At 42.9% G+C, this 16676-nt stretch overlaps 1 protein-coding gene across 12 annotated transcripts in view; it reads right to left on the reverse strand.

The window, feature by feature from the left end:
- Atxn1 (ataxin 1) overlaps positions 1-16676 on the reverse strand; it is a 409435-nt gene that overhangs the window by 284879 nt on the left and 107880 nt on the right. For all 12 annotated transcript variants that reach the window (XR_003834664.1, XM_021180017.2, XM_029468376.1 and 9 more), the window contains one exon: positions 11043-11171. The gene's annotated coding sequence lies outside the window, so the exon portion shown is untranslated. The remainder of the gene's footprint in view (positions 1-11042; positions 11172-16676) is intronic.

The following is a 16676-nucleotide window of genomic DNA, read 5'->3' on the forward strand; positions in this document are numbered from 1 at the left end:
TGGTGTGTGGTGTGTGTGGTGTGTGTGTGTGTGTGTGTGTGTGTGTGTGTGTGTGTGTGTGGTGTGTGACATGTGTGTGTGTGTGTGTGTGTGTAGTTGGCTTTTTATATCCAGGCAGCCTGCTTCCATAGATTCAACCAACAGCAAACAGAAAAGATCTACAGGAAAAAAAAATTGCAACTATATAGTTGTCATGCAGTGACAGAGTCCTCAGGGAGCATGCATAAAACCCTGGCATGGCGTGTGGTGGCACATATTATACCCCAGCACTCAGGAGGTGGAGACAGGGTGATTGAAGTTCAAGGTCAACCTTGGCAACACAGCAAGCTGACATAGACTGGGCTGTATGAAGCCCTGTCTAAAATAAAAGTACCCATGTGTATATATGTATATATACAGAAATAGGTAGATACATAGATGATAGATAGATAGAGGACAAATAGAGAGATAGACCAATACAGAGATACATAAATATAGATACATACATATATATGTATACAAGATAGATAGATAGACAGACAGACAGATACATACAAGACAGATAGAGATAGACCAATAGAGAGATACATAAAAGATAGATACATACATGTATACTAGATAGATAAATAGATAGATAGATAGATAGATAGATAGATAGATAGATAGAAGATAAATAGACAGATAGACCAATACAGAGGTACATAAAAGATACATACATACGTATATGTATACAAAATACATAGATGATAGATAGATAGATAGATAGATAGATAGATAGATAGATAGATAGATAGATAGATAGATAGATAGAAAGAAAGAATAAAGTGATCAAATTAAGGACAGTTTGAATGTAGCACGTCTGAAGTGTCAACTGGGTCCCTAGACAGTGTCTCTTTCGAGATAATGAGATCAGGAAAGTTCCAGGTAAGGCTGGAGATGATACTAGTCTGACAACTCAGCAATTAGGTGGAGGTAGCCATATCCATTCCTGCAAAGTGCTAAGTGCCTGTAAACCCACACTAGCATGATTGCGAAACACTCAACTCCCAAATGAGAAGCACTCAAACGATTTCATATTTTAGCAAATCTTAGAACACATTGTCGTAGCACAGGCAACTCTAAAATTCATCTGGTAAAATATAATATAAATCTGATATTCACTAAGGTCAAGATTGCGTAATAATTTTCTTGTGGCTTCACTGGCCATGGCTTTTGATACTATAAGCTAAACTTCCTCCATAAAACCAGGCAGCCTTGGGATCCAGCGCCGCAAAGCTTGTTGCTATGTATCTCAGTGCTATAATGAATCTGGATTCAATCAGATGGAGGAAGCAAAGTGCTTGCCTTAAATATCCAGGGCTCCTGCTAGGCACTCACTCCCAAATCTATTTATTGCGAAGGGCAAACTCACTTTGCAGGCTCAGCCTAGGATGCTAGGCTCATACCAGTGGCTAATTTGACTGCCTCCTGCAAATGGCCACCTGCCAGCAGCATCACTTAGACTAACGCTGGTCCTGAGGACAGTTGAAAACAATTTCTTCCCCCATCAACCTCTGCAAAGGCGATCATGTCCTTGGAGAGCAAGAGGCTGCCTGCTTAGCAACAAGAACTTAAGCCAGGAGAAGCCAATGCAGAGACTGAGAAGAGCAGGCAAACGAGGACCCTGGTTTTGAATCTTAGCTTCATCATCTATAAGCTAGGTCACACTCTCCAGTCCCAACAGCGCTTGTCATTAAAATAACATATAACTTAAATATAAAGTTAATATGTCTTTAAGACATCCCATGAGGATGAAAGGAGATGAGACCTATACAAGAGTAGTTTATATAGTGTGATGGTTTGTATATGCTTGGCCCAGGGAGTAGCACTATTAGAAGGTGTGGCCCTGTTGGAGTAGGTGTGTCACTGTGGACACGGGCTATAAGACCCTCATCCTAGATGCCTGGAAGTTAGCCTTCCACTAGCAGCCTGCAGATGAAGATGTAGAATTCTCAGCTCCACCTACACCATGCCTGCCTGGATGCTGCATGTTCCCACCTTGATGATAATGGACTGAACCTCTGAGCCTGTGAGCGAGTCCCAATTAAATATTGTCCTTATCAGAGTTGCCTTGGTCTTGGTGTCTGTTTGCAGCAGTAACACCCTAACTAAGACATATAGTAATTGGGCAGGACAATGAGCTGAGGACCTTTTCCAAAGCTTTGTTGGGAATGCGCTCGTGGAAGGCTTTTCTCATTTTTAATGTTGCTGTAAGTGGCCATCCATCTATGCTTCCATGAGGAACCCATATAAGCTCAGTGGCCCACTAATCTAGTAGCTTGCTCAACATGAAGTGTTAAAGTACTCTAGTCTGTATAGAGACTGCATCGACTCTTGATTGACAGTTTGCCAGGAGCTCGAGTCACCTAGGAGACACACTGCTGGGTTTGTCTGTGAGAATGTTTCCAGAGACCCTTAAATGAGGTAGGAAGACAGCCCTCCTCTGGGAACATGGATTGCACCCTTCCATGGGCTGGGGTCCTCGGCAGAATAAAAGTGAGAGAGTAGGTAGAGTGCTAACCATCATCTCCTCAGCTTCCTGACTGGATGCAGTCAACCCCCATTGTGCCAGCTTTGAGTTGACTGAGCTGCTAGGCTTCATAATGGGTTATGCCCTCCAACCACAAGCTAAATTAAGCCCTTCTGCCCTTAGGCTGGTTTTGTTAAGGACTCTGCCACAGCCAAGAGGACAGTACCTCATACATAGGGCCTCGTTCACTTCTCTTTCTTGCCTTCCCTAATTGAAGCTACTACAACAGGGATTTTAGGGAGGGAGTTCACTGGAGATGGAAGTCAGGACCTCATCCCAGTCAGAGAAGCTTCTGTCTGGACTAACTGACACCAGGCATCCTTGGGTCACCTGCAGCCACAATGTCACCATACCTCATGGAAGCATAGATGGATGGCTACTTACAGCAACATTAAAAATGAGAAAAGCCTTCCACGAGCGCATTCCCAACAAAGCTTTGGAAAAGGTCCTCAGCTCATTGTCCTGCCCAATTACTATATGTCTTAGTTAGGGTGTTACTAGACAGTCTGTGGAGGGCAGTTCTGGATAACAGCCTACTACACTGGTTAGCAGCTTAATCTGTAATGAAAACAGCAGGATCTGCTGCCTTCCCGAGTGTTCATTATGAGGGATTCAGGATCCCATCATGGTAGTTTAAGAGTCAGCGCCTCCTCAGACATGACGAATGGTCACAGAAGCCCTTAGCCACTGTGCAGCCGTCAGAGAATAACTAAGGAGTAATGTGCATGGCTGAGCTCATTCACCTCAGCCAAGCTGGATACCCTAAGCCATCTTTGAACCAAGTTAAAGGTCTAGATTTGAACCAAATGCAGTGCTTGGGAAGGAAAAGTAAGATGCTTAGGGATGGCAAGAGGGCTCAGTAGGTAAAGGTGCTTGCTGCCAAGGCTGATGACCTGAGTTCAAGCTTCAGGACCTATATGGACGTAGGAGGGAACTAACTCCTGCAAGTTATTCTCTGACCTCCACTCTGGAGCTGTTCCCTGCATATATATGTATTTGTATGTGTATATGTGTATGTGTATATGTACAATGTATGTCTATGTATATGATGTACATATATATGATATATGTGTATGATATGTGTGTATGTATATGATGTATATGATGTATGTGTATGATGTATGTGTACATATATGATATGTATGTATATGTGTATGTGTAGCCACACAAAATAAATGAACCTTAATAAAAACATTGAGAAAAGAAAGGTGAAACTCCTGAGTTTTAGTACTTCAACTGTGCAGGACAGACAAGTGTCAACTTCTATAACATGCTACAAAATGGTATGATATTGTATGTGCCCACGTCAGTCTGTAATCCGCACAGGAAGACCTTTGATGAATCCAGGAACAGACCAACTTTTGTCTTGATTTTATAGACAAAGAGACTGGAGGTTGTATCAACACATCATGCAAAAACAAAAATAAAAACACCTGGCAAATTTCAAGGTGAAATCTATCTTTCCCACTCACTGATGCCAAATAAAGAATTAATAGGAAAAATATGTTATGTGTACTGTAGAATTGAACAACCTCCCCCAATATGAAAATATAGCTTAAAGACATGTAACTGAAGGCTGGGGAGATGGTTCAGTGGTTAAAACACGTTCTCTTCTTCCACAGGACTGAGTTCAATTCCCAGCACCTGTATTGAAGGAAAGGGTGCCCACAGTTGTCTGTAACTCTAGCTAGCTCCAAGGGCATCTATACACATGTACATATAAACATACATAAATAAAAACAATATTTAAAAAAGACATAGAGCATGCCTCGCAGACTTACTGGCAAAATAAATCCCAAATTCCTTGATTATGATATAAAAAGTGAGGGTTTTGAGTGACATTTTTAATATAATATTTTAAAACATCCATCCGGCTTTCTTTTATAAAGGAACTCTTAGAGAATAAAAATTAATGTTGGAGATGACCTTTCATTTACTTAAGCCAAGATTTCTCTTTCTCTTTTGGTATTTTAGCCAAATAGAATTCTTAGAAATGGAGGAAAGAAAAAAAAAAAAAAGCAATAAGCGCGTTCCTAGAGCAGGGTAGCCTTTCAAACTGAAAATGTTACGTCAACCTTTTTAATGCTATCCAGTCTTGACTTTTTAAATTCGCTTTGAAAATCCCACACAGACACGCAGTGCTGCCAGTACAGCAAGTACCATTAGCCTGGATTCCCCGATTTGGCGGCTATCATCCTAGATGTCACAGAACAGCTGGAAAGGCAATTTCTAGTGACTTTCCAGAGATGGTTACAACAGAACAGACATGGTTCTATCTGTTGTTCAGTTTCCTGGGAACAAAGGTTTAACCTAGGTTGTTTGGTTTAAATAATTTAACATTAAATCCAAGCATTTTCATAAAATGGTTTGGTCAGAAACATTTTTTTACAGTTTTTTTAGACATTGGAATAAGTGCTGCGGATCTGGCCGATGGTCCAGTGATTGCCTGATGTGTTAGGGAGCCCTGGACTTACTCCTCAGTACCGCATTAAGTCCAGACACGGATAGACAGCTGTAATCCCAGTGCTTGGGAAACAGAAGCAGAAAGACCACAAGTTCAATGTCATCCTTGGCTTCAGGTGTATCAAGATGGAGGATAGCCTGTGCTTCATGTGCTCCTGTCTCAGGACGCACCAACAGTGACAGGAAAGAATGCTCCTTTTGGAAGGTGCCAAAGGAGCCCAGGCAAGTGACACTGGAGTCTGAAATGACACACGGGCCAGCGAGTGGAAGGAGGCAGTGCATCATGCCACGGGAGAAACCGCAGCACTGTGGGTGGATGAAGAATAGGAAGATGAGGTGCCCAGCAGCAGACAGGGTTCGAGTTGCCAACCGATCTGTGTCTCTAAATGAGAAGCCAGTGGAAGTGAGTGTGATAAACTCATCTTTCTGCTTAGCCCCGAGTGCAAGCTCACGGGGTCCACGTGATTTCTGATTGGAGCCATCTGAAGGGGATCTGGAAGTAACTGAGTTTAGGATCTGAAGAGATGGGAATGTTAATGGTATTCACTGACATAGAGTGGTGATAGTCCCCTGCCACATTGCCACACCATACATAGAGACACAGACAGACAGACAGACAGACAGCTGGACGGACACACACACACACATACACACACACACACACCAAGAAAAGAATGAGAAGTAACAGGATGCTGCTTTCCCATTTCTTTCAACCGTATCTGCACCGGCAGCAGTAGTTAAAAATTCTAATTTCTTTTGATGCACAGAAAATACCTCTCTTCAAAGCTCTCAAATTGTCAGTAAAGAAGAGGACCCATCAAATCAATCAACACCTGCTTTACTGATTCCTGCTCTAAGTAAATCCCTTTCATTCCCTAAAGTAGTATGCTTTTGCTCAAAGCTAGACTTAACCACCCAAGCTTCTCAGAGGCACTTCTACAACTAGCAGCTTGTGATACCATCACCTAGAAGAGTGAGTCCTACATCAGACAGAGTCTGAGTCCTGCTTTACAGAGCACTGGCTTAGGTATGTGTGGAACCAAGCTCCTCTAAGCTGGAACACTTCTAGAACTTTCTAAGGATGCCTGTTGTAAGAGCAGTGAGCATACTGGCTCTTGTTTTGTCTTTTGAGTTTCTTACATTGGCCTTAAACTCACTATGCAAGTCCAGGCTTGTTCCAAACTCATGGTAATCCTCCCAGCCTTAGCCTTCTAAATGCTGGCATTATAGGTATGTTTGGCTACCAGTGGATCTTTTGCTACTGATACCAGCTTTCCCAAAGAAGTACCTATGATGAGTGCTGCTTGGAAATTGGACAAATATCAAGGCTGTTTTGTGGCAAATAGCCTGAGCCATATGGGTCCTAACTGGGCAGGTGCTCTGCTTATAAGATTGACTTTTCTTTTGCCCACTTATAAAGAAATGTGGCTTCTAAGAAGGAAATATTCCATGTACTATTAAAGACCTCCAACTCAGGCATGCTAGCTAGCTATGGTAGTGCCCATCTGCAGTTCTGTCACTTGGGAGTCAGATGTAGATGGGTAAGTTTGAGGCCAGCAAGGTCTACACAATGAGTTCTAGGCCACCCACTGCTGGCTACACACAGTCAGACCTTTTTTCAAATCATCTGATAGGAGAATAAAACCCCACAGTTTACATTTTCTTTAATTGGCGATTCCTCTACCTGAGAGCCTTTTAAGAAAGGCTTAAGTGTATGTATGCAAACAACTATACATTTCTGTCCTACAGATGGCAACCAGGGCACTTCTCTTCTGCATCAGAGCTCTCACACCTACGCCCACTGGAATGAGAAAAGCCACTAAGAGAAGTCCAGGCAGGGCTCCATGAAATTTACACTCAAGAGTCTCATCTGCCATTAGTCTTGCTTTGGGAGCCCATGCCCATTTGCCCATACTTAGAGAATAAGAGGAGAATCTATCCTGATTCGCCTTTTCCCTTTCTAATCTCCTAGATTGAATGAGAGGTCAGAAAGGTGTATCTCCGTGGCAGAATACCTATTTAACGTGTGCACCATCCCTGATTCTATCCCAGCACCAAAACTAAAGCTGTAATGGGACACCTGGGAGTATATACTTTTACAACATCATGCTTGAGTGTATCTTCTCACACAAACTGAATCCATGAACAGCCTGCCTTCTAAAGGCAAAACTGTGGCCATGTAATAGGTGAAGAAAAGAAAAGATTGTTTAAAAGAAAAAAAAAGAAAAATTTTAAAACTTGATCTTAACTAGACAGCCCAGACAATCTCTGTCTCAGTCTCCTAGACACTGGGATTATGGGTCTGTTGCACAACACCAGCACTGAAAACAAATGAAATGCATTTAGTAAATGATGATATCGTGAGATGTACCTTTGCTCTTTGTCTCCATTTCCTGGCTTACAACATTTAAAACTCTTAGAAGTAATCAATGTCCTTTGATACAGGAATTAATTGATTTGATGTCCACACAGCTTCAATATGGGAAACACCAAGGTTAGATATTTAGCCCATTTCCCAATCTCAGAGGAGTTGAGTACCGAGCTGATCTTCTGTGGCCAATGAGGTTAGAAGAATGCTTATACACTGAGGCTTCCATAAAAACTCGAAGGGCAGAGTTTGAGGAAGATACCATAGGTTAGCCCACCCAGAGGAGGACACTGTAGGTTAGCCCACCCAGAGAATGCTGAGACTCTGCGCCCTCCCTCTCCCTACCCCCCTCCCTCCCTCCTTTCCCACACAGCTCTTCATGCTAACATCCACCCTCTTCTTTGCAATGCCATTTATAACATGACAGTACAATTCAGCAGTGGTACACAGGAGTGTTATTACAGTAAAGAAAAGTATTTCCTAGAAATCTGTGACTCAATCTAGCAAACTCATTCAAACCCAGGGAGATGGTGCAAGGAATCCTGCCTTATGTCTGGCGGGCCAGGAGCCCCTGTGTGAAACAACCTAACTTGTGACTTAGGCAGTGCTGCAGGACTGATCCCACCTAACGCCATTGGAGTAGGTTGTTTTATATGTATACATGTTCACATATGTGTTCTGCCTCAGAGTAGACATTAGGCGAAACCAAGTCTGTTTATCTCAATAGCCAGTCAGCAATGGTTATCTATCTTAACAGATTCGCCCATCACAATGCACCCACACACACATACACACACTAGATATTCATAGAACAAATAGGGCATTATAAGTTCTTCTGTTATACTCATCCACCAGGGCTGCATGCAAACCACTGAGGAGTTCTGCCAGAAGCATAGATAGACACCACTTGATTTCTTTGGAATCAAGCAAAGGTGGTTGACTGCCCCCAGGGTTCCAGGATGGGTGGCAAAGCATAAGGAAGAGGAGCCAAATGTCACCATCGTAATCTGTTAACATCAGACTTGAACCCAGACTCTGCCATTGCCACCGTGGGGCCACTGGGGCTTAACATTGTCTCTTTCCGTAACAGGATGGCTCTCCTACCATGCACACTGACCACCTGAAAGTCCTAACAGCTGAAGGAGAGAACACCTCAGAATCAAGTGCTGAGGGCAGCTCTTTTGTGGCTCCTCCAGCTGCCTAGCACAGAGCAGATGTGCCCTCATACCAGACCCCAGCAGGAGCTGCTGCTGTGACAAGGGACAGAAGAAAGAGACATAAGAGTGTTTTCCAAGAGCCTCTGGCCTGGGGTAGAGGGTGCTTTGTGAGTTTAGTTGGAACTGGGTTTCTGAGAGCTTATATATACTGACTTCCTAGTCCCCAAAAGGCGGATAGGATCCCTCAATTTTTGTCATTAAAAACTGATAAGTCAAAAGGTAACTGTGACTCTCATGGTGAATGTGGCTTAGATCAATAAGGGAACATTGCATTGGGATCTTCATTGTACTCAGACCTGAAGCTGGACAAGGGAAATATTCATAACTAGTCTCTAGACACTTGTTTGAAACCCCAGTAGGCAAAGAGTTTAGGTGGAGCAAGCCATGCGAGCTTCCCCATCCCCCCACCCCCACCCCCAGAAATTCTGATTCCTTTAGCCTGGTGTCACTGTGTCTTTGGCTTTAATAACCACATCCTGGTGAGTCAGATGTAGGAGGTCCTGAGATGAGACCACCATTGAGAAACACTGGCCTGTGGCATGGGTCCTGTCCTACAGCAGGCTGCAACCTAAATGGGGTATCAGCAAACAGGAGGCTCTAGGTAGTGCCCGAGGGTCACAGACGTTCATCAAGAGGGTCTCCGTAGTTGTCTGAGAACTCAGGCAGAACTTATAAATGAGAGCCTGGGTTCTGGAGGGCAAGCTTGGTCCATAGGTAACCCCCAGCAAATGTCTTCAGCAGGTTTGTGATTCATGATGGCCCACTGTACACAGTAGACATATGGGGGGCAGAGATAAGGGCTAGGATAGGAACCAGACAGGAAGGACACTCTCCCCGGGGACAGTCATAACCTGGTTTCTCCAAATCACACCCAGTCTACAGTGCCACTCTGCAGAACTCATGCGGTTTCCTGCTCCTCATCATTTAACATTTTGTTAGAGAGAGAAAATGCTGTTATGAAACCCAAATAATGTGCCACTCTGAGGCAGACAGCCAGCTGCTAACAAGAATGACATGTGACCATCATTCTAACTGCTGTTCACAGCTCAGCTTTCAGGAAGGAGATGTTTAGTTAGAAAGAAAACCAGAGCCTTCTTCTCAATGGACAACAAAGATTTTGAGGCTCCATGGAGTGAAAGGGCTTATACTCAGACAGTCACACAGTGATAAAAATCTGGGACCTCAATAGAAAGAGGGAGAGGAAAAAAAAAAAGGACAAGAATTTAGAACACACTTGCTTTGTTTATTTTAATACAAAATTCATGAAACACTCCCTTATTAATGTCACAAGGGAATTAAATTATTAACCACTCAGTCTGAAAGTCCTGCTTCGCCGAAAGACAATAGAGATGAGTCCCTTGGGGACTGGACCTTCTCTTCTACACTTGCACATAGGCTGACCTGTCTAACTCCCTGCAAATGATAGTTTGCCCCAGGCACACAATGAATTCCGCCAGGGAGAATGGAAGACCACGGTTACATAACTGTACTAGAAGGCATGGAGTTTTCAATCTGCAGGAGGCCAGGGAGATCGTTAGGATCCATCCACTTTTACAGGCCAGTCATAGCAGGTACTATGCTCTCCCAATGCCCTCCGCCATAGGTGGAGACAAATAAGCTCCAATCTGAGGATTCCTCCCAGGAATAAAGCCAAAAAGACATCCCGAGGAACCTATATTGTTTTAGTATATAGTTTGCATCTTTTAAAAATATGTATTTAAAGCTTGGAATTCTTAGACTGTAACTCAGGCCAAGGTTGTCACTCAGGGGACCAAGAACACCAATAAACAGAAGGACCAAAGTCTACATTCTACAGCCAGGATGGTTGCTATATTTCACAACAACATATTATAAATTTTAGAGGAAAATGGAAGGGAGAACCAAAAGGTTGCTAACATGAAGAACAGACCAAAAGTTATGAAGAAAATACTAACTACCCTGACCATAAATCACACACTGTATACTTCTTTCAACTGACCACACTGTACCCCACGTTTACAAGTTACACAGGAAGCACTTGTTGAATGCGGTCTGGAAACTACTGATGATAGCTCTCTACCTTGCCTGCTCTAGTGCTGCTTACAGTATTGTATTAGGGTATCACCAGATAAGTAGACCTCCTCTGTATGACTCATTAATCCCTTATGAGTTTGGCTAAAATAGGACCTACAGACCACACACATTATTTATTGTTTGTGTGTAGAATTGGGTGGTCATCTGCATTTTTGTTGTTGCTATTATTTGTTTGTTTGGTTTGATTTTTGTTTGTTTGTTTGTTTGTTTCATTTTCCCTACCTACAAGGGCCTTACCCTGACGTCTTAATGCTTGAGCTATGGGGAAAAAATAGCTATGCATCGTACTCACTCAAATATCCTAGCACATCACATAAATACTCCACAAGAAATCTAAATAAATGCAAATACCAACCCCGAAGGGATGACTTACCCCAAACCATTCCTGCTTCAAGCTCATCCGTGCAGGCTGAAGTCCACTCTGTTTTTCTCAGGGTCTACTGCAACCCTACTGTAGCTGTTTCAACACAGATCCTTTCATTCTGTTCCAGGATGCTGCAATCTAACAAAACCAAACAGCAAGTCAGAGTGGAAAATGCCACTTCAAGCAGTTGGTGATTATGCAGGGGAAATCCCTGGGTGTTCTCAGTGTCTATCTTATATGTCAAACACGCATGTCAGTCACCTGAACAAAGCTATCACACATCCTCTCTACAGTGGTGCCCTAAAATACTGGAAAGACAGAGAGAGAGAAGAGAAGAGAGGAGAGGAGAGGAGAGGAGAGGAGAGGAGAGGAGGAGGGTGGGGAAAGGAGAGAGAGAGAGAGAGAGAGAGAGAGAGAGAGAGAGAGAGAGAGAGGCAAACCATGTTGGGGAAGCTAGTATTTTTCAATAGGCATGTGCTTGCAAAATATCAAGTTTATCAACTGAATGAGTAAAGAAAAGATTCTTTACCTTTGAATAACTAAATATAATAACTTGTAGGTATCAAGGGTAGAAAGCAGAAGAAGGTTTTTGTTTTGTTTTGTTTTTTTAAAAATCACTCATTCAGCCTGTTACAGTCTGAGACTGCTGTGTGTGATGTTGTACACCTATAATCCCAGCCTTCAGGAGGTAGAGGCAGGAGGCTCAGGAGTTCAAGGCCAGCGTAGGCTACACAGGGGGCTTCTGTGTTTAAAAATGCCTTCCTCTCAGGTCTAACTATCCTGAAATGTTTAGAAAGGAACAAAATAAGTTAATCTGGCTACTTTCTTGGCTCTTTGTCATGAAAACACTTTCAAGACTACCTTATTGCTTGAGCTATGAGGGGAGAATGACTATGCATCTTATTCACAAAAAAAGGTCCCAGCACACCCAATAAATACTCCACATGAAATTAAAAACATATAAAAGCCAACTCCAATGGGGTGACTTAATCCAAACCACGCGTGATTTCAAGCTCACTCAGGTTTGAATGAGCATCCGTCTGATGGATGAGCAAATATATTATTTAGTATGGAGCATTTAGGATAGAACAAAATAAAACAATAGCATGCAAGAGAGAGGAAATTTCCATTTTGCACTACCCATGGCTATTTGATGGGTTTCCCCCGGCACGCGCCCCCACCCCCCCCCACCGCCACGTACTGCCTGCCCCACCTGCCTCTTGATAAACTTGATAAATACCATCTCCCCCCAGGGTGGAAAGCACTAATTACTGCACAGTGACGGTATTCATGACTCCTCACCCAAACTAGGAACTGCTGAGGAGTCCTACGCGGGAACCTCCTAACGTACAGCCATTCTGGGAAGTTCTTTTCCTTTGTCCCCAGCTAGGGTTCCAGTTCCCCATGAACCATGATTCAACCCTACTGTTTTGTTTTGTTTTTTGACAGTAGCTACTTGAGAGTTTGGAGGTAGACTTCAAAGAAGCTCCCCAACCCTTAAAAAAAACTTTTTTTTTTTAGCTTTACAGCATTTGTCTCCTATCTAGTTTAAAAACCTGGGGGAAGGTTGTCACCCAGTTCTGAGGATGGTGGCTACATGAGACTGTAACTGTAGCTCTGGATGTTGGAGGAGAGAGCCTGAAGACAGACATTCTGCCCTTCCCCCAACTTTTATACTAAGGTTCGGCCAGCATGGAGACAGGAATTAGGGCTGAAGCTGACCCCCTAAAGGAAAGACACAAAGGCCAGGCATGGTGATGCATAGCTGCAGTCTATACAATCAAAAGATCACCACAAATTTAAGGCTAGTATAGTCTACATTGCAAGTTCAGGGTGGCCGGGTCTACATAATAAGAAAACAGAAATCTACCTCAGAACAACAGCAGCAAAGAAAAGAAAAGAAAAGAAAAGAAAAGAAAAGAAAAGAAAAGAAAAGAAAAGAAAAGAAAAGAAAAGAACAACAACAAAGCCCAAGAAAGTCTCAATGACCTGTTATCTTTGGCTCAAATTTGAAAAATGGTCTCTAGCACAGAATGAAAGCAAAAGGACCTCAACCTATGTCACCTCCCATGTTTTGTTCTTTGTGCCATGGCTCCCCACAGGCATGCGGTATACATGAAATGAGAGTCTTCCCAGCCCCAGCAGTTGACGACAGTGTAAACAGATCTGTATTTCATTACCAGTATTCTTTTTAGAATATAAGAAAGCAAGGCAATGCTTGGTCACCACATATAATGCTAAATAAACTTTATGAATCTCAGAAGGGCTTCTGAGATAACCAAAAGAGCTACCATCACAGGATCCACTTCTAAGAGATGTAACCTTTCATGAACACACAGGTCATTGGGATAACTAACATTTTTGTTTGTTTTCTTGCATCTGGGTCTCAAGTATTCCTTGAGCTTACTACGTAGCTAAGGATGACCTTGAACTTCTGATCCTCCTCCTTCCACCTGCCTAGTTGCTGGGATTATAAGTACACTACCTTGGTCAATCTACGATGTGCTAAAGATCAAACCCAGGGTAACTAGCATGCTGAGCAAACACTCCCAACAACTGAGCTACATTCCCAGTCCACAACTGACCCTTTCAAAGACTTTACAGGCTATTGCTTTAAGGAACAGTCAACTTTTTCTAAGAGGACTTCCAGGGGGAACTGGTTAGATTCATGTGGACAGTTCCAACTGCTGAGAGACAGAAACTGCGGGGTTCTTGGTCAATGCTCAGTCAAGTGAATCAGCTTCAGTGCCGTGCAATGAATGTCCAGTCTGGAAGCGCATCTGACATGAAACAGAAATGTCCTTCTATTTTCTAGAGGCCACGGATACCCACAGAAGGTGGGGTTATGAGAGCACCTGTCTTTTTCTGAGAAGTTTTCCTGAACTTTCATTAACTTACCCCCTTGACGGGGGTTGGGGGGACAATATATAGTAGTAACAGTAACACAGAACAAGATAAGCGTCCAAGTTCAAAGAAAAATGGTCTTGGGAAAGACAGAAATTGGAGGAGAAAGGAGAGAGGGCCTTTATCTTGAAAGTTTCTAGCCATCATCAAACTTTTTTTTTCTTGAAACTAAAAATAGTGCCTGCTTTCCCCCTTGTGGCTTCTAACTTTCTACCTAGGTCTTTTAGAGTTGGACAAGTTCTCTGCCACTTCATTTAACTTCTACAACAAATCTCCCACCCTGGAGAGAGCTATACACATCTTAAGGACACAGGAAGTGAATCAGGGAGCTGACTAGACTTTGGGTTGAACTCTTTACGTTAATTGACTCATTTATTTCTTTCACTTTTATTTTATTTTGAGACATAGTCTTGCCTGATAGCCCAGGCTGACCCCTGTCCCCTAACGTAGCCCAGTGTATCTTCCAAGTGCTCGGATTATAGGCATGGAGCACTGCCTTCAGTTCTCTTGGACTTTTAAAGGATATTAAAATCAGTAATGTAATAGAAAGTGGCTTTAAACTAAAGGATCTCACCAGTGTCCTAACATTTCTATTAATGCACGGAGCTCAATTTTCAGATTTGCCTTTGTCCTCAACAAAGAAATTCATTTCCGGATTATATTGCTGTCACCTGTCTATGAACAAAATCCATTTGTGTGTGGGGAGAGCATGGGGGATTGGGGTGGTAGGAGGGGACTTTCCCTGGCTGGCAAGGCCATGCATCTGGAGACTGGAGAAGCAGCACTCATGCTATTTACGGGGGGGGGGGGGGGGGGGGGGGGGGGGGAGAACACGCATCCAAGGGGACAGCAGTTTCCATTTTTCCTCATCCTAGTGGGGATGGAGTTTAAAAGGATTCATTTTGTGATTCCCAGCTGATCCTCAATTGTATTCACTGTGATGGGTCACAAAAGAAAACCACCAGCTGGACAACCGTAGTACTTCCTTAAAATCCCAATAGGGAGGCTGAGGCAGGAGGATTACTGTGAGTTCTACTCAGTTCTACCTGGGCTACATAGTGAGCAGTGAGCCAGTTGGGGCTATGTGTAGAGTAAGACTTTTATCTATAGCAACAGCAACCAACCTCTGAGACTCCGTTTAAGCAAAAACTTCATAAGTAGGGGCTAAGGGAAATCTCAATGGTTAGAGCGCATGCTTATAAATGGAGGAGGCCCTGGGCCTCTATGCTCAGCACTGCACATACAAACAAAAGATGGCTTGGTATTGCTCAGGATGAAATCATAGGCTCTATGCATGCTCTACCTACAATATAGCCACATCCCCAGCTCTAAGATAAAGGAAATCCAGGCTGCTTCCTTACTCCATCAGCACTGCCAACAACCAAACCAACAGGCTGGAGTTGAACTTCATTGACCAATTGCTCTTCTCTGCTAGGTGGCATCGCTATAGATACAAATGAAGGGGCTGGGCACGAAGCTTACTTAGGTTATCGCTTGCCCAGCATTCTTGGCTCTATCCCTAGCAAACATCATACAAAACCAAACCAAATACAAATATGGTCAGAGTCCCAGGATTGGAGGAGCTCGGAGAGGAGAGGAGAGGAGAGACCCATCAGTGGGCATGCGTGAGTATGTGACTAGAAACCATGAGTGTGTAAATGGATTTCTAGCATGTGTTCAGATTTCATAGGCACTTGGGCGATACTTTTCTGGAGGGTCATAACCAAGGGACACGATGTCAACACAAGCCAAACATGGTAAACCTTGCTGCTCTGAAACCTGCTTGCCCAACTTGGTCTGGCTGAATAGAATTTTTTTCAACTAAGGTCTTAGTCCACTCAGCAGAATGAGTTCCTAATATATCTGATAAAAATCTCCTAAAACCAACTGTGATTCCTAACTCACGCTGTTTTGCATAGATTTGAACATTCTAGTGACAAATCTCTACAGATACAACTGTATCCTTTGTGACGTATCTGAGCTCTTAGGAATATCTTCACAATGCAACGATTACACACAGACATCACAGGAAGAAACTAAAGGATTCCATGGCAGAATCTTTCCTCAGTGGTGAAAGGGCCGTTCACTTAATAATGCTACCGGGAAAGTAGCTCTTCATTTGGAAAGAGAAAAAACAAAACAAAACAAACAAAACAAAACAAAACAACTTTATTACGTACAGAATGGAAAATAAACTCTCAAGCTGGTATGCTGGCACAGGTCTATAATTCCAGTACTTGAGAAATGGAGACAAGAGGACAAAGAGGCCAATGTGGGCTATATAATGCGACTGTGTTTCAAAAAATAAAGTAAGACGCTAGAGAGATGGCTCAGCAGTTAACAGTTCCTCCTGCTCTTTGACAAGACTGAGTCTAGCTCCCAGTATCCATTTGGGGTCGCTTACAGCTGTCTGTTAACTCCAGCTGTTAGGGGTTGAATGCTCTCCTCTGCCCTCCTTTGGTACCCACACAAAACACACACCAAAAAAAATAAGTAAATATTTAAGTAAAAATTAACTGAACTCTAGATGAACCACAAAACATATATATCCATGCTATCCCAGAGATCCATGCCTGTGATATTTCTTATCTATAAATACATTTCACAAAATTAAAAACAAAAAAACAGAAATAACTTTACAAGCATAAAAATCCTTGCAGGCTACTGCAAAGACATTGAGTTTTAATTTAAGTAGGGACGAGAGTAGAGACTTAGGATGGAGCGGTGTGATGCCTTGTC

Source organism: Mus caroli, chromosome 13, assembly GCF_900094665.2.
Source record: "Mus caroli chromosome 13, CAROLI_EIJ_v1.1, whole genome shotgun sequence".
Classification (NCBI taxonomy): domain Eukaryota; kingdom Metazoa; phylum Chordata; class Mammalia; order Rodentia; family Muridae; genus Mus; species Mus caroli.